At 44.7% G+C, this 25,508-nt stretch overlaps 1 protein-coding gene across 6 annotated transcripts in view; it reads left to right on the forward strand.

Annotated features, from left to right (window-relative positions):
* Positions 1 to 25,508, forward strand: part of FAM110B (family with sequence similarity 110 member B) — a 133,177-nt gene that overhangs the window by 47,036 nt on the left and 60,633 nt on the right. For 4 of the 6 annotated variants that reach the window (XM_067017331.1, XM_067017332.1, XM_067017330.1 and 1 more), the window contains one exon: positions 7,911 to 7,960. The gene's annotated coding sequence lies outside the window, so the exon portion shown is untranslated. Of the gene's footprint in view, positions 1 to 7,910; positions 7,961 to 21,436; positions 21,529 to 21,653; positions 21,933 to 25,508 lie in introns of those variants that run through there. The other 2 variants (XR_010837468.1, XM_059043663.2) reach the window with 2 other exon arrangements.

Here is a 25,508-nt window from a genome sequence, read left to right on the forward strand (position 1 = left end):
TCCCTTAGCTGTCGGTCCCTTTTCAGTCTTCCCTGCGTGTTGCCTGTAGGTGGCTCTCAATGAAATACTGTCCCACGTCACCTTCGTTTTTAGAAGCCTCGTGCCAACCGCCCTGGACCGTGGGGGTAAAAGGTACGCACGCGGACACCGGGCGCTCCGCTGCAGCCGTACTCGAGGTCAGAGGTACCTCGCCAGCCATTCCCGCCCTCCTCCTCGGAACTCTCCTCAGCTGTGCTGATCTGCTCGCCATCCCGAAGGCTTTCCGCAAAACCTGCTCTTTGCCTTGGCTTGAAACCCCTGCCCCTTTTCTTCACCCAGCCAAGTACTGGTGATACATGTCGTTGGTGAAGTGCTGCGTGCCTGGCAAATGCTCATGATCATAAAATATTGCTGTCGCCTAATCCTCACAATGACCCTACCCTGCTGGCCCCATTCTGTTGCTATTTCTAGATTGTTCTCCCGGCACCTGCTTCGAAAAGTTCTGGTGAGAATTACGTGCGACTGGCCCCACAAGCGCTTCGTGCAGTGCTGGGCCCGAGGCGCCCTGCACACAGACGGTCACCGTCCCTTTCCCGATCCCCCTCGGGCAGACTGGACGCCAAGGTGCAGTGTCTGTGGCGGGGCTGGGGGCGCGTCGTGTGTGACCGTGGCTCCGGGCTCCCCTGTGCCCTGCCGGCGTCTCCCCAAGCCTGGCTCTGAGCGCCTTCTTTGAGCCGCCTTTAGACTTTTGTTTTGAGTTGGGAATAAACGGTTAGTCCTGAGTCACTAAGTTAAAGCAACTAAAATTTGGCATTCGTAAACTGAAGAGGCCCCATCTCACCCCCTGTGAGATGTCACACGACAGAGCAGCTGCGGGACCTCGTAGCGGGTGGCTTGCCTGCCTTTGGGGACAGAGCAGGGGTCATCTGTTGGAAGTAACCCCCTCCCGCTCCTCTTGTGGCTTCATGGAGCACTGCTTTTTCATGTCTTGCGTGTTTATTAACCAGATCTCTACGGCCGACGTATGGACTCCGTGACGGCTCGGGGTCACGCACTGCCTGTCCATTGCACCGCGTCCCGTCAGCGCGTTCCTCCCGTGCCTGTGATGTCTAAGCGCACCGTGGTTTGCATCCCTGACTTGGTCACGCGCACAGCAGATGTTAAACATCTGACGACTGAGTCTAAGAAAGTTCTCTTAGGAATAATTTTAAGGGGTGGAATTTGAAAGCAGCTTGTGTGAAAAGTCACGGCTCATCCTTTTAAAAATAAACGCCAAATAAGACAAGCATTATCACGGGGAAATTTCTCGTTTAAGAAAAGCCTTGGTAGAGTGATGGGGATTAAGATTTTCATTTCCTCCCAGCAGGACTGGGATAATAGACACTGTGTGTGCGCACGTGTGTGCGTGTGTGTGTTCATACACTGTAACGCTCAGTATTTTCTACTTTAATGACTACCCCTCCAAGAATACAATGATCGTCATTTTACATTGCTGGGTCAGGGGTGAAATGTTTGGCTTGATTTAGGTCCCAAACTCTCATATACTCTTTTTCTGGGGAGTCAGTGTGGGGTTTTTTTTGTTTTTTTTTGGTTTTTTTTGCGGTACGCGGGCCTCTCACTGTTGTGGCCCCTCCCGTTGCGGAGCACAGGCTCCGGACGCGCAGGCGCAGCGGCCACAGCTCACGGGCCCAGCCGCTCCGCGGCACGTGGGATCCTCCCGGACCGGGGCACGAACCCGCTTCCCCCGCATCGGCAGGCGGACTCTCAACCGCTGCGCCACCAGGGAAGCCCACACAGGTAACTTTTTTTTTTTTTTTTTTTTTTGCGGTACGCGGGCCTCTCCCTGTTGCGGCCTCTCCCGTTGCGGAGCACAGGCTCCGGACGCGCAGGCGCAGCGGCCATGGCTCACGGGCCCAGCCGCTCCGCGGCACGTGGGATCCTCCCGGACCGGGGCACGAACCCGCGTCCCCTGCATCGGCAGGCGGACTCTCAGCCACTGCGCCACCAGGGAAGCCCATCAGTGTGGTTTTAATGCCACTTTCTATCAGAACTTTAGAGGTTAGCAAACACAATGGTGTTCCCTTTCCAGGGGTGGGTAAAGTTTTGTTGTACTAAGACTGTTGTATTAGAAATGTGTAAACGTGATTGCGACAGATTAAGAACTGGCAGCTGCCTTTCATATTTGAGTAGACGACAGTGCATAGACGCGTTTCATGAAAAGCTTGATTTCCCTCATTAAAAAAATGTAGTTGGTTTGTCCTTAGGCACACAGCAAGTGTCAGAACAGCCCTTAATTCAGGTAGGTGTTTCTGTTTAACTTGTACGAGTCTTCGATGGAGGGCTGGCTGGCTGGACGGACGGACGGACAGACGGATGGATGGATGGATGGATGGGTGGAGATACACACTTTCTTAATCGACTACTCAGCACCATTGCACTGAACATTATATAATTCGCAGGCTACACTGCATCTTACGTAATCCCCATACCACTAATATTGTACGGATGGAAATTGCTCGTTTCAATTCTTAATAGCCTTGTTTCTCTCTCTTAATAGACTCTGGGTAACTAGAGATCAGGGGCTGACATACTATCTATGTTTCTTAGTGTCTAGCAGAGAGCCTAGCATGGAGTAGAAATGAAACAAATATCTATAAATTAAAATACTTAAGATTGCTTATAAAAGCAAAATGAAATACAGAACATTTGTATTTTAGTGATCCATGGTTACTGTTGAGAAAAACAGTGGGCAAACATCCTCTAATATTTACTTTTTCTTGTAATAATATGTAGGTGGCATGTTTTTCTTAGCCTTCCCTGGAATTAGTCAATAAGCACTTACAAAGGATACTGTATATAGTAGGTAATCAATTATTCTTTTGATGAATAAAAGATGAACACCTTTCCCACTATATGTCATAGGAACCTGAATAAATTGTAATGTTCATGCGGCCATTATTGATGTTAACGTTAGTAAAATATCACAGAAGGGACGATTCCTGTTTTTTAACATTTCTGAGAAGTTTTGCTCACACGTGATGATCTTTACAGGAGGCACTGTCTGTTGTCACAGGTTTGTATTCTCTTCTTGCTCCCAGATTTCATGGTTTTGTAAGAAGGATAGAGATCTCCTTGAAGGTCTCTTATGCTTTTCTTTCTCTTTGTCTTTTTGGCTATACATCCCTACCCATGAGGACAGCTGACAGTCCTGGAGGTGCTTTTAGGATGTCGTTTCATGTGAGCAGAGGCTGCGCTTAGAGGAAAGCACGCTGGTTTTCTGCATGACATTTCCATAAACAACAGCTGTTTCTCAGCTCCTGTGAGCCCTGTGGTCACAAGTCCTTCCTGGTTGGACTTGGATCTGCTCAGGGCCTCACAGTCAAGATGTTGGCCAGGCCGTGGTCTAGATCGAGGCCCTGGGGAGGAATCAGTTTCTAAGCTCATTCAGGTTGTAGGCAAGACTGAGGCCGAGGCTGCCATCAGTTCCTAGAAGTTTCTAGAAACCACTCGCCGTTCCTTGCCCCGGGCCCTGTCATAACATCACAGCAGCATCGCCTTGGACCCCCTCAGCTTTTAGTCGCTTCATTTTCTCTTCTGTGACCTGCCAGAGAAAACTGCTCTTAAAGGATGCATGAGAGTGAAGGATCCATCCGGAAAGACCCCCGAGCTGAGGTTAATGTGTCACGTAACATTCCTAATCACAGGAGTGAGATCCACTGTGTTTACTGTCCTGGGACCGTGCAGGCCTGGGCCCCAGGGGGTTGGGAATTCCTGGGGCCCCTGTTGGAATTCTGCCTACACAGAAAGCTCAGTTAAGATGCTTGGGAGGGCTTCCCTAGTGGCACAGTGGTTAAGAATCTGCCTGCCAACGCAGGGGACATGGGTTCGAGCCCTGGTCTGGGAAGATCCCACATGCCGTGGAGCAACTAAGCCCACGCGCCACAACTGCTGAGCCCGCGCACCTAGAGCCTGTGCTCCGCAACAAGAGAAGCCACCGCAACGAAAAGCCCGCGCACCGCAACGAAGAGCCCGCTCGCCGCAACTAGAGAAAGCCCGCGCACAGCAGTGAAGACCCAACACAGCCAAAAATAAAGAAATAAATTTATTTCTAAAAAATGAAACTACATTTTTAAAAAAAAGATGCTTGGGAAATGCCAAATTTACCTCTGTAATACTTTCAATTTACCTTTATCGTGCTTCACTTTGAAGATGCTGAAGGCCATGTTTTATGGACGTTCTTCTCTCTTAACCTTACTGTGTTTCTAAGGGAAAGAGAAGCAGTCTGTCCTCCGTATAAAGAATGTCTCTACAGTCAGTGGGGCTTAGGGTTTGATGTTTGTGATTTTCATTCATTGATCTCTGTTCTTTTAGCCAGTCACTCCAAGGCCGGTGGTGGCCAGATGAGGATGGAGTCAAGTGGGCAGAGTCTCGCTGTTAACAGAGAAACCAGACTGACCCAGGCTACAGGCCTAACCCAGGTTAGGAACTTGACATACGAGACCGCAGAGAGGGCTGTGAACTTGAGGAGCGAGGCCACAGGGAGCCACCCTGAGTTCATAACCAGAGGAGGGACTTCCCAGAATCACTGTTTTTGGCAGATTAACCTGGAAACTGTACATATGGTTAGAGGAGAGAAGCCAGAAGCAGAAACCAGCCAGGAATGCAGAAATGAATGCTCATTTATCTTTGGCGAGGGAGAGTTAGAAATTTATTGTGTTCCTTGAATTGCATTAGTAGTAGTAGCTCTAGTAAAATAAACAAGAGTGGGGAAAGTTAAACAAGATGGAAGAGACAATCAGCCTGCCTTTTACAACCTGTGGTCACCTGAGTGGTATTCGGTTACCTTTAGTGGAGGCCACGTGTGCGTGGCTTTTAGTCTGGACGTCGGGTAAGTCATCAATTTGTTATGGAGCTTGCAGTTGGGTTTATGAGTATTGTTTTATGTGCATACATGTTTTTATCGCCTAAAAAAACGTTGCTAACCACAGGCGCATGGGGTAAAACAGATACCCAGTGCGTGTATTCCACAGTTACGTTCACTGCCTCTGAGAACCATACTTCTCTCTCTCGTTTCAGTCACCGACTTAGTCACGTACTCGTGGTTTTCTTGGAGTCATTGTTCAAAGGGAGCTTGGCTTTTACTTCCTACTTTCTCCACTCTTTGACTGAAGATTATTTTTAAGATTAAAAAACAAACAGAAGTCATCTCAGAGCCTGGGAACCGGACATTAAACGTATCTGTTTTCGCGTATGCGTAAACATGGTGGTTTTGCAAATATTCAGGGTGGCATTCTCACTACATAGTTGGCTGATAAAACTATAAATAAACTATATAGCTTTGCGACCATGGAAAGGATAACATTTAGCCTGATCTTTTGTGACTAAACAAAGTTCTGATGTAAGGCAACTAACTATCGTGGAAAGAGGTTGCAGAAGTCTGTGCTCAACAGTGGAATCAGAGATGTTGAGATGCTGATGTTTTTTAGGCAAACCTAGGTAGTGAATCATGCATTCATTCATTCAATAAATATTTGTGGATAAGTGCTCCAAGCCAGGCAGGATTCTTTTACAGGCTGGGGATATAGCAGTAAACAAAAACAGGCAAAACGTTCTGTCCTGGTGATGCTTATATTTCAGTGAAATGTGGAAGTGTATAAGGTATTTGTTATTTCAAATGGTAAAAAGCACTATAGAGGAAAATAAAGCCGGGGGGGGGGCGGTATATATGCGTGTTGTGGGAGTGGGGGGGCAGCATTTTAGAGGCGTGGCTGGAAGAGTTCTGAGGTGCCCCCTGTGTTGGGTGGGTAGGGCTAATAGCGTCTGGTGAGGGTGATGGATAGCACCGCTGTGATGTCCGGGTGACCTCGCGTAAGACTCCGTCTCAGCAGACTGGAATGGAGATTCTCCTGCTGGTCTTGGAGAAGGGAGCTGCGAGCTGCCCCTAGGAGAGGAGGGTGGCACCCACTCACAGCCAGCAGGAACACTGGGGCCTCAGTGCTCCAGCCTTAAGGGGCTGAATTCTGCTAACAACCATGAGAACTTGAAGGAGGCCCCTGAGCTTCTTAGAGGAAGGCTGTCCGGACCACACCGTGATGGCAGCCTCGTGAGACTTGAGCCTCGGTTGGAGCCAGCCAAGCCACGCCCGGGCCTTGACAGAGACTACGATAGTAAGCGAGTGGGCTGCTCGTTACACAGCAACAGAAACTAATGCAGATGGGAGGCCAGGGAGGGCCTCACTAGGAGCAGAGAGACACATGGAGACCTTGAGGTGCCGTTGGACATACCAGTCTGCAGGTCGGGGGAGAAGATGGACTGGAGATGGACCTGTGGGAGCCGGAAACACATCTATGGGATGTAGAGCCACGTGGTGCTGAGGACAGTGATTGCAGAGAGGCAGGAAAAGGGGTTCAGACCTGGGCCTTGGCGCTCCAGGAAGATGTTTTCAGTTATCGTGTCTCTCAGTGACTTAGGTCTTATTCTAAGCTTTTGTTCAATATTTGGCCTGACTTACAATATTTTTCTCTCCCTCTCTGGAACTTCAGCTCAGTTTAAAATTTTTTCTGTTTGGTTTCAATGTACAGTATTAGATACGAGACCCTGGCAGGTGGGGCAGTGAAGCTGGGTATGAAAGTCCTCCTGCCACGTCCTGATAGGAAGATTCTAGCTTCAGCCAGGAGCAGTGTACACCCAGATCCCTTCCTCCTGAAGGCAAACGGATGTGTATGTCTCAAGTCTCCTTCAACCCCAGCTGACAAGAGCAAGCAGATCGTTTCTGTAACTTGCCCTGGGCCTCAACTGCATGACTGAAGAATCAGTAGCGATCGCTGTGGTTTTCCAAAACGGGATTTGCAGAAGACCCACTGCTAGCTGGGTTTAGTTGCTGTATTTCTTTAGACACACCTGAACAAATAGATAAAGAAGAGGAGGGTATACTCTGGGGATTTAGTACATAGGAAGAGATGGAGTCTGTGAAGATCAGAGCAGTTGAGAGGAGTCTGTGGACCATTTTGTAACGTGCATTTACCGAGATATTTGTAGCTGGAGGCCTGTCAGAGTTGACGGTGGGAGTGTCCCTCAAAAGCAAAAGACCTCTACGTGTGGATACATCTGTTTGTATATAAATAATAGCTTTAGTTGGTAGCTTTCTTTTTCAGACCAGTTACATGTCTATTCATATATCTTAAAAATTAACAATTCTTTCACAGCACCTTCTCAGTCCTTCTTCATTTGTTTGTTTGTTTTTCCTCTATTTTCTACACCATGTTATCAGATGGGCCGTTGAATCTTGGACTGAATTGCTACCTTCTCAAAGTAGTACTTTTTTTAGAAAGGCTCCCACGGATGGTGATACACAATCTGAGATCATTATTCATACCCTCTCTTGTGCCAGAGAGGACTCAGACGGCAGACTTTGAGAGTCTGGGTTTGGAGTGGTTTGCCTTCCACAGTGAGGGTGCCAACCCAGGGAAGCCCCTGTCACCCGGGAGAGGGAGCCTTTTAGCATGTGCACCGTGGTTTATGCCATGTTAGGAGTCCAGCAGGGCCGTGCCTCTACCTGCCGGGAGCCTTTGCTGACGCCTGGCGGCAGGTGCACTGCTGAGGGTCTTGCGCTAGCCCACTTCATCTGAACGGGCTCCTCCTTCTCCCCGTTCTCTACTTAAGCTTTTGGGTCTCTTTTTTTCCCCACTGGGGGTTATGTTCCTTTTTTGGCATTTAAATAGTCACCATCCCTGACCTGAAGATTACATTTTAGTTAATTGTCCTTAGACCCGTGGACACAAGTTCTTTTGTGTCATCTGAGGACACGTCATGCTCTTCTCGACTCCTCCGTGTTTTGTGTGTCTTTCAAAGCCTGGCATTTCCAGTGCCCTTTGGGAGCTGAAGGACTCAGTTGTGCTCTTAAGTGACAGAAGTGACTTTTTCTTTTTCAGGTGCCTTGGGCCTGTTGAGATCCAGCCCCAGTCAGATGAAGCCTTCCCCTGTGAGTAGAACCCTTTCTTTGCCATCTCGAATCATCCCCAGGACACGCTGTTTCCAGCTGTGATCAGCATTAACGTGCTGTGTGGACTTCCAAATCTTGTAAATTAGTAACAGCCAGAAACGCAAGAAGCATTTGCCGCATCTGACATTCATACAGCTGGATACAAGGGGTTGCTTTCTATAGTTCTTTTTTGCTCTGAAGTATCAGTTTCCAGTACACGTTGGAGACCAGATTCCACACTATTTTAGTCTAGCCTTGATCAGAGGCTGGCAAAGATGGCCCGTGGGCCAAATCCGTCCAGCTGTCGGTGTTTTATAGATAAAGTTTTATTAGGACACAGTCATGCTCCTGCATTGAAGTGTTAACTGCGGCTGGTTTCAAGCTGTAGCGGGTGAGCTGAGGACTGTGTGACCTGCAGAGCCTCAAATATTCACGCTCTGGCCCTTACAAAAAAAAAATTGCCAAGCTCTGGTCTAAAATATATAACTTTTTTAAGCTGAAAACTTTCAGTCATAAAATAATTTTGGGGCTTCCCTGGTGGCGCAGTGGTTGAGAATCCGCCTGCCGATGTAGGAGACACGGGTTCGTGCCCCGGTCCGGGAAGATCCCACGTGCCGCGGAGCAACTAAGCCCGTGAGCCGTGGCCGCTAGGCCTGCGCGTCCGGAGCCTGTGCTCCGCAACGGGAGAGGCCACAACAGTGAGAGGCCCGCATACCGCAAAAAAAAAAAAAAAAAAAAATTTTGGAATAATGGATATCTCTAGCTTTTTTAAGTTCTCAGGACAAGGCCATCTGAAAAATAGCCAGTGGTTTAAAATAAATGAAATTTAAGTGTTGTCATGATTTTTAGTACCATTTCAATTTCTATAGGTTACCAAAACTTATTTAACATAAGAAGCATAATGTGTGGAAATGTAAAATAAAAACATCAGGTCACACTAAAAGAGAACACTGACATTTCCGTGTGAACCTAAGTATCAGATTACATTTTCATCGGGCTTGATCACACCTAAAACTGAGATCTTTGGGAAGGCAGAGTTCACACGTCTCTCGAGGGCTCCCTTATAAATTGCCCAAGATGATGTGTTTATAGCTTACGCTGAAGGCTGAGTTTGCTTTGACTAAAATCAAATGAGAGCTTCTTTTGCATAGATTCCTGTGTGTAGCATGTCTGTGAAGGTTTCGGTGCTTCTCTGATAGGTTAATTAAATTTTCACACTGATGCGTAGTTTATTTGAACCGCTGTTGCATTTTCCAGCTTGTGGCTGTTGATGTGGGTTCCAGTACGATGAGGACAGACCCCTTTCTCCCAGCGCTCTTTTCTTCCCCATCCCTGCTGCATTTGCAGGGTGTTGTCACTGAGCCTGGACCCTGAGAGAATGTGCTTTCCAGGGCTGTCTGGTGCTTTGGGGGCCCAGGCAGACCACAAACCAGAGTGAAGAGGCCTGAGTTTTCAGTGGGCAGGCTCAGCCTTTCTTGTCCACCCCGGTCCACTAAATGAGGGCAACAGAAGGGTTGGGTTAAATGCTGCAAAATCTAATTACCTCTTGATTTATAGCCACGTACACACCATGGCTGAGGGCCGAGTTCACCACCTTGAAAACACACTCTGACGGTTGTGGGCTGCCCGGAGGGCTCTGCTCTCCTCTGTTGGCCCCTCGATTGGTCATGGCTCTCTTCAGTGAGAGCACCAGCCAGCTCGCAGGTCCCCTGCCATGGGCCCACCAGTGAGGCTGAGGAAAGGCTCGGCCTGCTGGTAGAGCACGTGAGAGGGGCTGGGGGTGCCCACGCACACACATGTACACACACACGTACACATACGCACACATACATATATACACGTGTATACACACGTATATATACACACATGCACGCATACTTACACACATATGCATGTGCACACATACATATACACATGCATGTGCGCTTGCACACGTGCACGCATACACACATGTATACACATACGCGCATATACATATATACACTGCACGTGTGCATATACACACATACATAATACACATACATAATACACACATATACATACAGACATACACAATACATACACTCGCATACACACATACACATACATATGCACACATATATCCATACACACAGACACATAAATCCATACACATATACACACATACACATACATACATGCAGGCACCCACATACATATACACACATGCACGTGTGCAGGCATACATGTACACGTGTGCGCGCGCACACGAGGCACATTTAGGTAGCTGAGTGCACCGTTTGGGGCAAGGCTGCCCTTCTCTGTCTCCCGGACGTTGGGGGATTCGAGTGTCGGAGCAGAACTGGAGGCGCCGCCCCTTTAATTGTTCTTCTGTCTTGTCCTGCTGCACATCACGCTTGAGGATCCAAATTCTTCAAAACTGTATTAATCGAGATCCCCCCCTTCTGACCCCGGCTCCCTCGCCATCACTGGCAGGGTGAATGCCTGGACGCTCAGAAATAAGAGTGCGGCTTCCTGGCACAAAGACGGGTGTTGGACTGACTGCCAGCCCCACCCGCACCCCACCACCCACCCGAGTAGCCTCCAGAAGGTTCCCGACCTCTCAGCCAGTTTCCTCCACTGAAAAGTGGTGACAGTGGTATCTGCTTCATGGAACCGTCGCAAGGATTAAATGATTAACGGGCTTTAGTTCAGGGCGAGGCTCGTAGGAAGTGTTCAAGGAAGGTAAGCTGTTCTGGGCCCTCAGAGGGGCTGCCAGGCTGTGTGACTTTGGGGACAGCTTGCTCCATGGGGACAGGCATTTTATTCCTGATCTGCTTTAGAATTGTCTGCAGGGGGCTTTATGATTATTGTTTACACTCTCTGAAGACAGGGCACCTCCTCAGTAGCTGCAGGGGCCCAGCTCCCACCCCTGTCCTTTTTATGAAGCTATGAAATAGCTATTGGTACAACCATTTCTATTTAAGAAGAAACTGTCTTAAGGAAATTAAATAATTTAACCTAAACTCATATAGCTCGTGAAAAAACAGGATATTCAAACTCAAGACTGTTATTAAAGCCTCCTTTGGCCTGAAGATGCTTAGTTGTGAGTTTCTTTTATGAGTGATATACAAGTCAGTCTGGGGAAAGAAAGGCCACTGTGTAATTATATTCATATAAAATATGTACTAATATCTTCTGGAAAACTGCTTTCTGACAAACATGAAACAAATAAAAGAAAACTTGGTCAAAGCTGACCTCCCTTACCAAAAATTGGTCAAAGCTGAAGAGGTAAAAATAACTTAAAAGCAAGGTGTTTTAAGTGGATGTTAACAGCGGTTCATGGTTTAAAATGAACTGAGGGCCTATGACTCAAAAAGAATATTCTAAGCTTCTGATAAAGTAATAATATAAAGGCACAATATGACATTCAAATGAGTAAACTTTAACTGTTGTTTAAAATCACATAGAATTGAGTTATCCTTTTTTTCTCTATGTATACACAGCATACTACATATAAATACGAGATTGAAAGGTTCAGAAGAATTTGAGATATAAATAATTTCATTAGGATGTCAAATCAGTAATAAAACCTTCTTCAAAACTTTGTAGCAAGACTATATTGGTATTACTGTTTTTTAAGACAATATGGGGTGGTGTTTTTTTTTTTTTTTTGAGGTAAAATTTACAGATCTTCGATGTACAGTTTGGTAAGTTCTCACGAACACATGCACTTATGTAACCACTCTAATAAAGATATGCAGCACTTCTCTCACCCCCAGCAAATTCTCTCTTGCCACTTTCTAGTCAAGTCCCCCTTTTCCCCCCAGGGAAACATTATTATTCTATCACCATAAATTAGTCTTATGTGTTTTTAAATTTATATGGATGGAATCATCCAGTGAATACCCTTTGTACTGGTTCATTTCATCCCTTACCATGTCTTTCGAGATTCATCGTGTCTCGTTGTTGTATCAGTAGCTGAGTAATATTTATTTCATTACGTGCGTGTACTGCAATTTGTTTATTCTTCTCTTATTGGGCATTTGGATCGTTTCCAGTTGGGCATTTTGAATAAAAGTTGCCATGAACATTGTTGAATGAGTTTTTTTATGGATATACGTTTTCCTCTCCCTTGGATAATACCCCTTAGTGGAATTGCCAGATAACGGGGTCAATGTTTGATTAACTCAGACTTCCTTGTTAGCAGTGTGTGAGAGTCCATTTGTTCCGTATTCCGTTTGCTATTGTCTCTTTATCTTTAGTGATTTAAGTGGGTATGGAGTAGTGTATTATTGGGGGTTTAATTTGTATTTCCCTCACGATGAATGACGTTGACTGTCTTTACATATACTCACAGGTCTTTTGTGTATCTTCCTCTGCAAAGTGTTCTTTCAACTTTTTGCCCTTTTTTAAAGTTGGATTGTATGTCCTTTTGTTATTGATCAGTCACTCTATTTTTTCTGGCTAAAACTTCTTTTTCATATCTATGTATAGGATATATTTTCTCTCATTGTAGTGGTTTGTCTTTTCATTTTCTTCACAGTGTCTTGATGCGCAGAAGTTGAAAATTTTTTTAAAGACCATTTTGTCAGTTTTTTCTTTTACAGTTAGTGTTTTTGTGACTCTAGGAAATTTTTACCTACTCCAAGGTTGCAAAAATATTCTCCTCTGTTTTTTTTTTCTAGAAGCATTATAGTTTTAGTTTTTAACTTTTAGGTCTCTGATCTATCTCAGGTTGATATTTTAGGTGTGAGGTAGGGATCAAAGTTTAGTATCTTTTCCAAATGGGTATCCAATTGTTCATCATCATTTGTTGAAAGGGCTTTTCATTCTTCATTGAACTGTCCGGGTTCCTTTGTGAAAAGTCAGTTGGAAGTCTGTGGATCTGTTTCTGAGCTCTCTCTCCCTTCTGCCTCATTGATCTAACTTGTTTATCCTTATTAAACCACGATGTTGGAATTTCAGTGTCTTCATGGAACAGCTGCCCATCCTTTTCTGGGAGGACAGTCCTTTCTTCTCCGTGGGAACTCAGGGCAACCACCGTCTGGGTTCCTCACTGTGGCACACATTTCCCCAAAACGCAGAACGTCTCTAATGCATGACCCTGACAGGAATTTTGCAGGTGAACTGTGTTTTGCAGTTGGATGACTTCAGTTTGTTCAGATATGAAAAATTTGGTGTCATACAGTCCATTTCACTGCAAGTTAGGTCAGAGAGTCATGCTGAAAAGAAACATGTATGGAGGCATGAGTGAGCACAGACTACAGAACAGCCTCCAAACTAGTAAATCGAAAAGGACCATAGGTTAATTGCAATCCCAGTCGATTTCACACAACTAAGACTCACCAGCGTTTAAAATATCAGTGCTTTAAGATTGCTTTCTCTTGGTTGCCAGCAGAGGGTTTTTTTTGTTTCATCCTCCCATAAAGTACCCAGCATCAGCATCTTTGGGGAAGACAAATTGTTACTTTTCATAAAAGAAAAAAAATAATAATAGAAAAAATTGTGTATAAGTTCCATTGCTGAAAATGAGGACATTTTAAGGAAAGTTGTAATTACAAATCAAAAGAGACTTTTTTCACTCTCCTTCCTCCCCTGGCCTGCCCCAGGCTGGGGCCTGGGGCAGGAGGTCCTTGCTTCATCTCTGCGGGACCCTGGCTCTCACCGAGAGCATCTCCAGGGGTTGGAGTATTGATTCCCAGCAGTGGGGCCACCCGTCACTACCGTTGGCGGAGCAAAATCAGATTGTCTATTTACTTTACCCATGGAAACCAGGATCCAGTCTCCTATTTGGATGAGCTGTGCTCACTGTAGACAAAATAAAATTAACTAAGAACCACCCACTAACCCCATCCCCACTCTCAGGATAACCTGGTGAGGTACCATCTTTCTAAAGCCTGGTACTGACTTACATCACATATTCAAATTATTTTTGTTCTTGAACAACACTCAAAACAAATGGGAAGATCATGCTTTACACCTTTGGAGGAAGATGATTAGAACTTCAGAAGCTTCTTTACTCTATAAAAGGTGCAAGGGCTTCCCTGGTGGCGCCGTGGTTGAGAGTCCGCCTGCCGATGCAGGGGACGCGGGTTCGTGCCCCGGTCCGGGAGGATCCCACGTGCCGCGGAGCGGCTGGGCCCGTGAGCCGTGGCCGCTGAGCCTGCGCGTCCGGAGCCTGTGTCCCGCAACGGGAGAGGCCACAGCAGTGAGAGGCCCGCGTACCGCAAAAAAAAAAAAAAAAAAAAAAGGTGCAAAATACCATCAAGACGTCAGGTGGGCAGTTTCTGCCGCTGCCCTGCCGACTCCTGTGGTGCTTTTACACTAACCTGTCAGGTCCTTTATGCCATTTATTCCCACGGCAGAACATCTCTGAGATATTCATTTAAAAGCCTCCTATATAATTTAGTACAAAAAAACCCACTTGTGTAGGCTTGACTCAGACTTTATGATGAAAAACATTCATCACGTGCGCTTCCCTGTAAGAGGAACTTAAACCCTCCTCTTCATTAGGAGACCTGCCTGCAGTGGGATTAAAATAGCTTCGCCCTGAATGGGAACACTGACTTGGCAAAGATCAAGAGCAGTCATTCAAGAGGAATGTAATCGAATACTTGAAATTTAAATTAGCTTGTAATCTGACTTTGAAAATAAAGTAAAAGAGAAGCCCAAGAAAGTTTCCTGTAAGGTGAACTAATGTCCTTCAAATCACTTCCAGTTTCAAAGCTAATAATGTACACACGATAAAAGTAATGTGCAGCGAAGCTTATCTTTTCTATGTGCTTGTTCTCCCTGAAAACACTGATACTGGACTTAGGAAAGGTGCCCTACGTAGAGAGAACCCACATCTGCAGAAATAACTTGTAAACATCACCAGAGATTTACAAACTGTTTCAGTGCCATTTAGAGGGAAACTGTTTTCTTTATTGTGTCCATAAAGCATACCTTATTACCCCAAGAAAGAACCTTAAATAAGTGACACAGATTTTCTTCTTTACTTAGAAACTATATTCAGATGTTCATATTTTCAAAGGATTCTTTCTCTTCAGTAAGGTCTTCCTCATTCTTGAAGGACACAGTACTTTTTCTGTTCAAATCACTGAGTGGTAAACTTTCCAGGAGAATAACATCTGTTAAATGAAAACACTTCCCTAATTATTGTCCCTGCCTTGAACAGGATTGCATAATGAAAAATTTGTCTCTTTGCTGTAAAAGAAAACGTAGAAAAGTATCTCTTCATATGAAAACAGAAACAGGAGAAATCTAGGGAATCCAGATTCAGAAAACCATTTATGAAAAACTTAACATTCAAATGAGAAACTGGGGGGTGATTATTTTCAGTAAGAAAAAAAAAAAATTCTCGGCTTTTGGCTTTACAGGTAATTACACACTTACCAGTATAGGTAGAACAGAGCTCAGTTTGCTTCAAGGCAAATTTCTGTTAAATAAACCCCACTTGCACATTATTTTCTATTGTAGAACTTTAAAAATTGGTCCCTAGATATCATAAAATTACCTTTAAAATATACACATATCAATGGAAATATCTTTCTAACAAAACCTTGGAACCATTTATCTGTTAATGATACTGAGCTGTGGTTCACAAGACTTTTCAAGCTGTGAAAGCAAAAACAGAGTCAGTAGCCGTATAGGCAGACACACTGAAAGGTGATTGCTTTGCTTTACCTTATTTTAAACTTGATTCCTACTAGAGTAGGTAACAATCCATAAGCTTCCGAAACGTGCCAAGGTTCCGGTCAGTCTTCAGTGACGCTAATGTTTCTAACTTTATATCCAAAGAAATTGTTTTCCTTTCTTTCTCCATCACTTAAACTTACTGGTTTCTTTCCAGGCGTTTGAACCTGGACATGTCTTTTAAGTGCATAAGAGCGCCTTTAGATAAAAGGAGGGAATTACCCAAATAACTCAGGGAAGGAATGTCTGAGCCGTACAGTACTTTACAGTGAGGACTTGCTCTAGTGTCAGCAGAGGCCCTAATGCCTAAATCAGCAGCAGCAGATTGGCTGACAATCCAGGCTGAACTTGCGGTTCCCACCCTGATGGTTTGAGTTCTGGCTGGGATAGATTAGTACATCAAAATTGTGTTTGCTGAGACTGCTGCTTACTAGCTGGTTGGAAAGGCTGAGCTGCATCCTGTAGACTAGCTGGAGGCCAGAGCCAGGGAAGGCAGCAGGAACCTCCAAGTCTGAGATTTTAGAGGGGCCACTCATTTAAAACGTGCCACCCCTAGTTTTTTCCTTTCCTTGGGTGGGAGTGGGAAAAATGTCAAGTTTTAATTAAAAATTTATGTTCAGCGTGAGTAGCACAGTAGAAAAATGAAACAATTTGGACAAGTTGACCATGCAAAGATAAAAACTATTCACATTGTGACATTTGCCCCTGGACTTTTTCTCGGTATATAGTCACAGAGATATGAGCATGTATGCACAGAGAGATAATTTTAACAAAAATAGAATCATAATATACATCGATTTGACTCTCACTTAATATTCAGCTATATTTCCGTTTAATAAATATTCTATAGTATCACTTTTGTATAGCTGCATACCGTTCCATTCATTTTATCTATACGCCATTATTTATGTAGTAGCTATAGTGTCGAATAAGATTTTTGCTGCTTTTTTTTGTTTCTTTTCTCTTGGTTCTATAAAGGAGACTGTGGTAAATTCCTTACTTGTATTTTTTTGCACATGTCCTGAATCATTTCTAATTTAGCATATGATCCCAACTATTTCCTGGGGGTGATTTTCCCTGAGTGAGTGGCCAGGGGAAAGGTATACATACTTGTAAAATTTTCAAGAAGTTTTTCCAAATTGTCCCAGAAAAAAAAGTCATGCTTGTATAAGTTTCAGAATTTCTAGATGTTATTAACAAACTCTTAACAGTGTAGCATTTCCCATCTGGGTTGTGCTCAGGGCATGCATGATAGTTATTTATTTTTATTATCTAGTTCTTTTTCTACAGAGGGTGAGTTTTCCTAGTTACATTAAAATCACCTGGCCTGGATGTTTTAATTTTGCCGTCAGCCAAGTGGAGAGAACTTAGATAACGTTTACACAATGCTGAGCCCTTCCTAAATGCTTTCTCTCTATATTAACTCATTTAATCACACCTCATCATGAGACTCATATTACAGATGAGAAAATTCAAGCATGAGGAAGTTAAGTAATCTACCCAAGGTTACCAGCTGGAAGGTGGCCAGATTGGGATAAAAAATAATGGGATAGAAGGTGAGAAGTATATGATGATATTGTTCTAGCAACGTAATTCTCTCAAGGAGTATCCTTCAGACTGTAACCTCCGAAGTTCTGATATGACATTTTTCAAGACAGCTATTCTTTGGCCTCTGCTGACTTTAATAAAAGTTTCATAAGGACCCCAGATGAATTTCATACCAAACTATGTTCTGTAGTTACGTATTTGTTTGGATAAGAGCCTAATCTTTCAAAATTAGTAATGTTAAAACACAATTATGAACATTCATGCCATGCATACTTGAAGTTCTGCCATGTAGTTTTTACTTAGAATAGCAGCATGCGTTACCCATGCAAGATTACATGCCTTGACTTTGGACCATACGTGTAGAGTTGCATTCCAGAACTGGTACTGATGCTTTACAGACGTTACCCATGCAGGATTACATGCCCTGAATTTGGACAATACATGTGGTAGAGCTACATTCCAGAACCAGTACTGATGCTTCACAGAACTATCTACAACTGTAGGAAACTGCATTTAACTGAAATGTGTGGGCATTCCACGTTAGAAGACAGAGCTGAAATTGAGGACATTAATCCACTTATTATAAATTAAGGTTTTGTAGGAATTATCCGATGGTCAATAGAGAGAGTCAAATCCTGGTCCTTTTGGTAGTACAGAGATTACCCACGAGGTAAAAACACTTTCACGTCCTAGAAGATGCCTGGCAGCATTCGGAAGACATGGTACGGTTTGAGGACAGAAGAGAAGCTAATAAGCTCAGGAGAACCTCTGCCACCTAATTCATAGCACTTATTAGATAATGATGTCTAAATATTATTATATCTAACGGAGTTCTGGGTCCCTTCCGGCAAGACGCAGCTTGACCCACAGCCAACACTGAGGTGGTCCCGGCGTGAATCTTCTGACCAGTCTACAGTTATCTTGGAGCCGTGGGCTTAGAACCATTCTGCCTACATGAGCCCCGATTTCCTTTCCAAGGGAGGAAGACGGTCGCCGCGCTCTGCATGGCCCTTCTTTTTATTATTATTATTTAGTTATTTCTGAGATGTACATTTTAAAGTAATAACTGGAATTATGACTTATATAACATTATACCAGCACATATAAGATTGTTAGAAATTTCATGTAATGTCTGAAGCATTTATATTAACATATTTCCATACAAAGAACCCAAAGAAAGTTTAGTATTAGTTGTTTTTTTCGTTTGTTTGTTTTTTTTTTATGCTGCAGGTTCTTACTAGTCATCCATTTAATACACATCAGTGTCTACATGTCAGTCCCAATCGCCCGATTCAGTGCACCGCCACCCCCACTCCACCGCGGTTTTCCCCACCTTGGTGTCCACACGTTTGTTCTCTACATCTGTGTCTCAACTTCTGTACGTGGCCCTTCTTGATACCCAGGCTTTCCTCTCCTCGTCCTCCAAGGTTAGAGAATCAAATCAGAACTTGCAGAACCCCATTCGGTGCGGTGGACGTTTCTGGGGGACTGTCACCTGCTCCCCTCCCCCGCCCCGTGCAGCCAGTGTGAAACGTACATGTTTTCCCGCCTCGTGCAGAGCAGGGTGTAAGTGAGGGTGAGACTTACTAGAAAGAAGGGGAGCTGGAGGATACGCCCTTCCTGTTGAGGATACATTCAACGCGCAGCTTTCCAGAAGCTCGGACCAAACCCTTTGCTCGCCCCGAGTCTGCTGTTGGCAGCTGTGCCTCTGCCTTCCGCCTGGGTCCCCTGGCTCCCTCCGTCTCTCCGGGACTTCCTAGCTCTCTTGGTCACACCCACCCTCCAGCCAAAAGCATCCTCCAACTGCAGACCAGACTCTCACCCCCAACTTGTATCCTTTCGCAGCACTTTGCCCCCCATCATAATTACCCCTGCGTTGATGCATCGCTTACTGTTTATCCCTCATTAGAGTGGAAGCGCCACTGAGAATCCGGGGCCCCTGCCAGCTCCCTGCAGGGTCCCTAATGTCCAGCGCTGTCCTTACACGGAGTAGGTGCCCCAAACTCTTCACCGAGTTTTGATTTTTCAGAATCGAGGCAGAGTTGCCTGAAGTTCAAAGACAAAAGCCCTCATTCCAGAGGTTTAAAAAAAAAAAAAAAATCTAGGCTCCCCCGGCAGAGGGGCAATAAGAGAGATCAGCAATTAACTGTTACTCAGTTTCAAACTAATACAGGGGCTCTCAACAGGAGACCTAAGAAAGGATCAGTTGCTTCTTTCTCTTAAAAGTGTCTCTTTAAATGTCTTATACAAAACAGGAGCGGGACAAATTAATCAAACAGCTTTTTAAAAGTGCCCCCTTTCTGAGCCAGCAGTCTGTTACGTGAAGAGGAAGAGCTGTTAGCGTTTCCCAGATGAACGCCTGCGAGTGGTACCAGGCTGTATCCTGGCAGCCTCCAGGGAGCGGTGCCTTAGGCCAAATCACTGAAGCCAGTTCCTCTTGAAGTTTTATCTCCTGATAATGGTGATGGCGGTTTCATAATCCACATGGCCGCTGCTTCAAGGTAGCACATGTGAGAAAATTTGTCTCTATCATCTTTTCTCACAGTTGGTGTCTGTGTCTACATTTCTACCCACTTTTTCACTCTTGGATGTACAGACCGTGAGTTTCTGTGCTTTCCCCTGACGTTTGTGGGCCATGCTGTTCCTTTCCTTAGTTTGTTTCCCATCCAGTTTGTGGTACCCAAAGATGGAAGGATAAAGGATGCCGCTTAGTCAGTATTTTTTTCCACAGCTACTAATTAACCCCTGAGACTCTTTGGTTCCTCAGAGCAAATCATAATGCCTGTTGAGCATGTCAGCTTTTTGTAAAGGTTTTCAGAGAAAAACCAGAGCACAGCATAACTACACAAATGAGAAGTTTGCATGTTATCATTGGATTGGAACTTGACCGATAGAACATATACCGATTTGGGGGAATTACAGAAAAGAAGTTTAACAGATTAACAGATTTGATTCATATCATTGGAGGACTGTTAATTTTGTGGAACCCATTGAAGAAATGACTTTGAAGGGAAAACAAATAAATAAATGGTTACGGGACAAAAGTTGCATTTGACTAGCTGACCTCTCTCCTCTCCCCTTTTCACATAAATGCGTCATTTTAAATTTAATCAACCTCCTCATTACAGACTTGCCCCAATTTATATTCCATCGAAAACACTTTCTCAAATGTATAATGGCATTTAATCTGTATTGCAAATCATTAACGAAATGCAATTGTAAACCCCAAGTTCCTGAAAATTCCTTTTGAGACTGGTTCATATAGAATAAACTGAAATTAGTGACTAACGCATATCCAGAGAGAAGTAGGTGAAATAATGTTTGTTACTACACTGAGTGCCAATAATGGTTCTGCATGATTAATCAAGCCTGCTCTTGGCTTGTCACCATGAATTACTTCTAAACGGCGTTTCTGACAAAGCTGTACACTGGAGAAGTTTAGATACTTCTCTTTTGAGTAGTCTGATACCAGAAAAGGAGGGGAGACACTATGGCATTGTGAAAAGGTTGCTGCTATTAATAATAGCTTAGTTTAGAACTCGCTCTGTGCCAGGCCCTGCGCTGAGAGCTCAGTGCTCATTGCTGCTGGCGGTGATGCTGCAGGGTGCCTCCCACTGCCGCCTCTGAGACCCACAGACATCCGGCCCCAAGTCACCCGGGAGGGAGTAGCTGATCCAGGCAGCCTGGCGGTTGGAATGCATGGTTTTCTCCTGTGCCTCTTGTAAGATTCAGCTTCTAGAACTACTGTTACCATTAAGTTGTGCCGTGGGCAGATTTCCTTAATTTTTCCTTTACAGTGGCTTCTGATATTCCTTTTCCATCTCTTGTACCTCTGAATTATGATTCACCAGTGTAGCCAAGGTGATGATTTTTGACACCTTGATTAGTACATTTCCACGATGGGTATTTCAAACCTATACTGAGAGACTAATTAGCACTTTAGGACAAATAAGTGGCAAATTGCTAATCAGGGTGAATAAAGTGAAGTCTCAGATTTTATAGCACCACCACTAATACCTTCCTACTGTTGACTTTATTATTTATTCTTCAGTGCTGGAATCTGTGAAGTATTTTTTAAAATTTATGTTATAGAAGTATAATTGATTTACAGTGTCGTATTAATTTCTCCTGTACAGCAAAGTGATTCAGTTATACCTATATATTATATATATATATATAGATACACATTATTTTTCATATTCTTTGGAACCTGTTAAGTTGAAGGAAACTGGCTATACCATACATTGATTTAACCACTCTTTGTTTCTCTAGATCGGAAGAAAAACAAGAATGCACTTTAAAAACCACTTCTGGTTTGTAAGGTGACACATTAACCCTCAAAATGACAGGAAATCAAGATGATTCTGTCCGTGGGGTTTCGTTTATTAAAATTTAATTTGCTCCTGTGCTTTGCTCCAATCGCTCTGTGCTAGCAAACTAGCTATAATTAGATTAGCAGCCTGCTAAACGCCGGTGACAGCCTGAGCCTCAGAGAGCATGTGCCGGGTTCTGCCCGAGCCGCGCCCTCATTGGCTGCTCGCCTAGCTGCTCGCCGGTTTGATAGGTTTCCACAGCACTCTTTATGCTGCATTGGAGACACGGATACAGAGATACTGTGCTGCGTTCTGGCCACGGTGGAGGTGCTTAGCTGGTAACGTTACAGGAGGGATCAGGCACCGAGGAGAAGGCGATCGTCTTTGTTGAGAGAGCAAGGCAGTCACCGACTGCCGGCTGCCAGAGGAGATCAAGGAAGAAGTTTCAGTTCATGGTAATTACTTTGAGTCTTTATCTCGCCTGAAAAACACGGCCATGCATGAAACGAAGTGTGGGCATCATGTCATCTGTTTAGTTTGATCTTGCTTTTGTTACTATCACATGCTCTCCGGCGTTCCATGTAAAATATGTCCTCCCGGAGAAGGCTGCGCTGGTAGACAGCTACCGTCTTCATGTAGGAATGTTGTTTTTACCTGGACTCAAGAGTGCATGTGCTGGGGAGAGCTTCTTATTGGTTCTCTGCTGTTTAGGAAAAGCCCGATGTTGCATCCATTTAGGTGTCTTTGGAGGTGCGTTTCAGTGCCCTGTCGACTCTGTTTGCATGGGGTCCGGACTCTCCTGAATAATGAGCCGTGGAGGAGAGTTCAGAGAAATACACTTTAATTAGGACAGAGCAGCGGGTCTCCTGGTGTCATCGCAGCGTCTCAGCAGAAGTAATGTCCATTGTTTCTTCAAAGATGTGTGCAGCCTTCATTTTGGATGGTTCTCTTTGTTTCCCCTTCTGTAGTTTTCCTGAAGCTTTTTTCAGATAGAGGATGTTAGCATATCCCGTTCTGCCAGAAACACTTCTAGGTGTGTATTCGGCCTGTGCTGAACAGAATTTTTGACTCGGGCTTTGTTTAACAAAGATGCTGTTTGGGGAGTTGAAATCACAGAAGGTGGGGTTCTCACCACTTTGACTTATGTTTGACAACATTTTAAAATTTCTCTTCATGGTTGCCTGGATGATTTTCCAAATCAAACAATAAATAATCTTGAATTCTGTGATACAGGTGATACATTCAGAAGGAAAAATATTTAAACGGCCAAGGCTGAGCTTAAACACATGCAAACAGATGCAATGCGAGTGTCTGCTTCTCCGCGTACCTTCTCCGTAGAGTTCTGTTTTATTCGGGAAGAGCCCCTTGCCACCATTTAGCCCCCAAACTTAAATACCGATGTCCTCACTGTATGAGAAGGTGGAGACCACAGAAACTTGTGTATTGAGTCACCAGTCACACGGCTGGCTGGCTGCCACCATGCGTCTGGGATCCGTGGAGAGCTCTGCTGGTGTCTGAAGGCGTCAGGAATTATCTCCCTGCTCCTGAAAAGCCAGACATTGCCATTGCAAAATTTGGTTCAAGTAGCTGCTTTGATTTGAAGCTATAATCTGGTTCAAGGGGTTCGTCGTGTTCTTTGGTCGAGGAAAACTTCAGAATCCTAACCGTGCTTCCCTCCCCATCCATACCCTCAGCCCCTGCGAATTCCACCCCCCTCATCCATTCCTGGGATGTACTGTTTCTCCCAGATAACAGTTTGAAGCGAAGAACAAGGAGTATTCTGAAAGTTTGTCGTTCATTGTGACGGGGTGTCGCCTGTAATAAGAAAGTTGAGTGTGGTTCACCGTCATCCGGCGTCTGGGTTTTGAGATGCCCTGTCTGGTGAAATGGGCACTGGAGGGGTCACCCGGCGGGGGGCACTGACTTCCTCCTTGGGCGCCCCGACGACGCAAACCACGCCCCAGTCACGTTTCACAAGGCTGTTGCCTGGTGGGGAGCGGAGGGCGCAGCTCAGTTCTGGGCTTTGTTCTTCCTCACCTGCCCGGAGCCCTCCTGCCTCTTCATCCTCTGCCTGAGGTGCTCCCCGTGCAGACGTGGAAAATAACGTCCTATCCGCAGACGGGCTTAGACCCTCGCTTGGGGAGGAATAAGCTGATGCGATCCCCTCGTTGTCTGCCCCCCTCTCCCTTTTCTTATCTCGTGAAACGCTTCCTAACTTACCCTGGTCTTAGAGCATTCTAAGAAGTCGGCTGCCTTAAAAGTAGATTATTGCTCAAACGCAAGCTGTGTGACTCCCCCCTGCAAGCATCGTTGTTAGGCTGTGCGTCACGGGAAAAGCCATGGGAAGTGGTTCTGGCTGATGCTGCTTCTCCGGGTTGGATCTTAAAAGACTTGCTGTGTCTAGAAGGAGCTTCATAAAAAGATAAATATAAATATAACCGTGTGTGAATATTGTGTAGTAATTTACTATGATATCCCGGAGGGCCTTTGAACATACACTAAGGGGGCATTTTTCTAATAGCACTGAGTAAAATGTTATTTATGTTTTTGCAAAGTAACAAAATCTGCACTTTTATCTTCAGATGAATCACATCGTAACTTTTTTTTTTTAACTACACGAAGGGGAATCTTTATGTATTTCTGAGATTAGAAAGTAAACACAAATGTCTTGGGCACTTTAAAATTTTGTCCTCTCTCATCCTTGTAATTCCATAACTCTTTATTGATGAATGACATTTCTGACCAATCAAAAACAGGTCTATTAGCATGAAGGAGAGTATAAAGCATATAATATTTTAAACTTAAAACACTGTCTGCTATAAGAGACACTTTCTCACTTTTTCTTCTAGGGGCTTATAATGACAGCAGGAAAAATGACAATCAGTTTAAAAATGAAAAGTCCTTCCATGTAGAATATGATGTGTGCCACAGAGCCACTGGGCCGGACAGGGCCTGAAAGTTACAGTAAAAAGGAAGGAGTGGGGGGCAGTCCGGGGCATGGGGTGAAGAGTTTCCAGGTGGTGCCTGCAGGCGGCTCTCTGGCTGGTCCCCTGGCATCTGTGGCATCGAAAGCACTGAGGGAGGCCCGTCATTCACAATTGAGAAGTATTTCAGGGTCGAGCCTCCAGAACCTGCCTGGGTTGGAAAAATGTTTGAGGAGCCATTAGGCCTCATCTAAGTGTGTCTAGTACCGTTTGCTGGGTTCTGTGCTAAGCCTTAAGAAAGGAAAGAAGGAGCAGCCGTCTCTGCAGGAAGTGGCAGATTGTGCAGGAGAGGCCGTGAGATAAATAATAATGGGGTGCAGGGAGCAAAGGGAGGCAGCCAGCTTGGGGATCCTGAGGAGGAGTGACCAGGGGTGGGGTGTGAAGACTTCAGGACAGGGGCAGTGGTGCTCGATCTAGAACTTTTTTGCACCACATACAGCGCGCTTAGCGTCAAGTAGGAGTCAGGGTGGGCCACAGACCTGGTTCCTCTTTGATATGGACTTTCAGTCTCCCTATTGCCTTATGTGTGATCTGTAATATTAGATGTCATAAATAGGAACTGTCGTGTCTTTTCTTCCTCCTCCTAACCCTCCTCAGGATGCACACTAGATTGCTGCCTGGAAGTATTTTTATTGCAATAGATTCATATCACGTGGGATTCGGAAAAACTTTTTAAATGCATCCAGTCATTTGAAGATGCATCTTAAAGGCATCGCAAAACAGCTTGCTTACTGTTGTACTCTTAAGTGACTTAGGGATGGCTTTTGGAACTGCTTGCATTGACAGGAGTTATTTGCGATGGGATGCCGGTTGACTGTTTTATTTATTTAATTAGCTCTTTTATTTATTTCAGTCGTTTATTTTGTATGTGCTCCTTAAAGACAAGCTTGTAAATTCTGGGCTTGGAATATAACACTTGGCACTTGACCTTCCTATGATTAAGGTCTTCTGCTCTCCGTATACAGTTGATGGAATTTAGACACATTTTCAATCTTGCCAGATTTGGAGGGGACGTCCCGCTTAAGGGTCACACATTTGCATTAGCTC

The sequence above is a fragment of the Kogia breviceps genome, chromosome 17, assembly GCF_026419965.1.
Source record: "Kogia breviceps isolate mKogBre1 chromosome 17, mKogBre1 haplotype 1, whole genome shotgun sequence".
NCBI lineage: Eukaryota > Metazoa > Chordata > Mammalia > Artiodactyla > Physeteridae > Kogia > Kogia breviceps.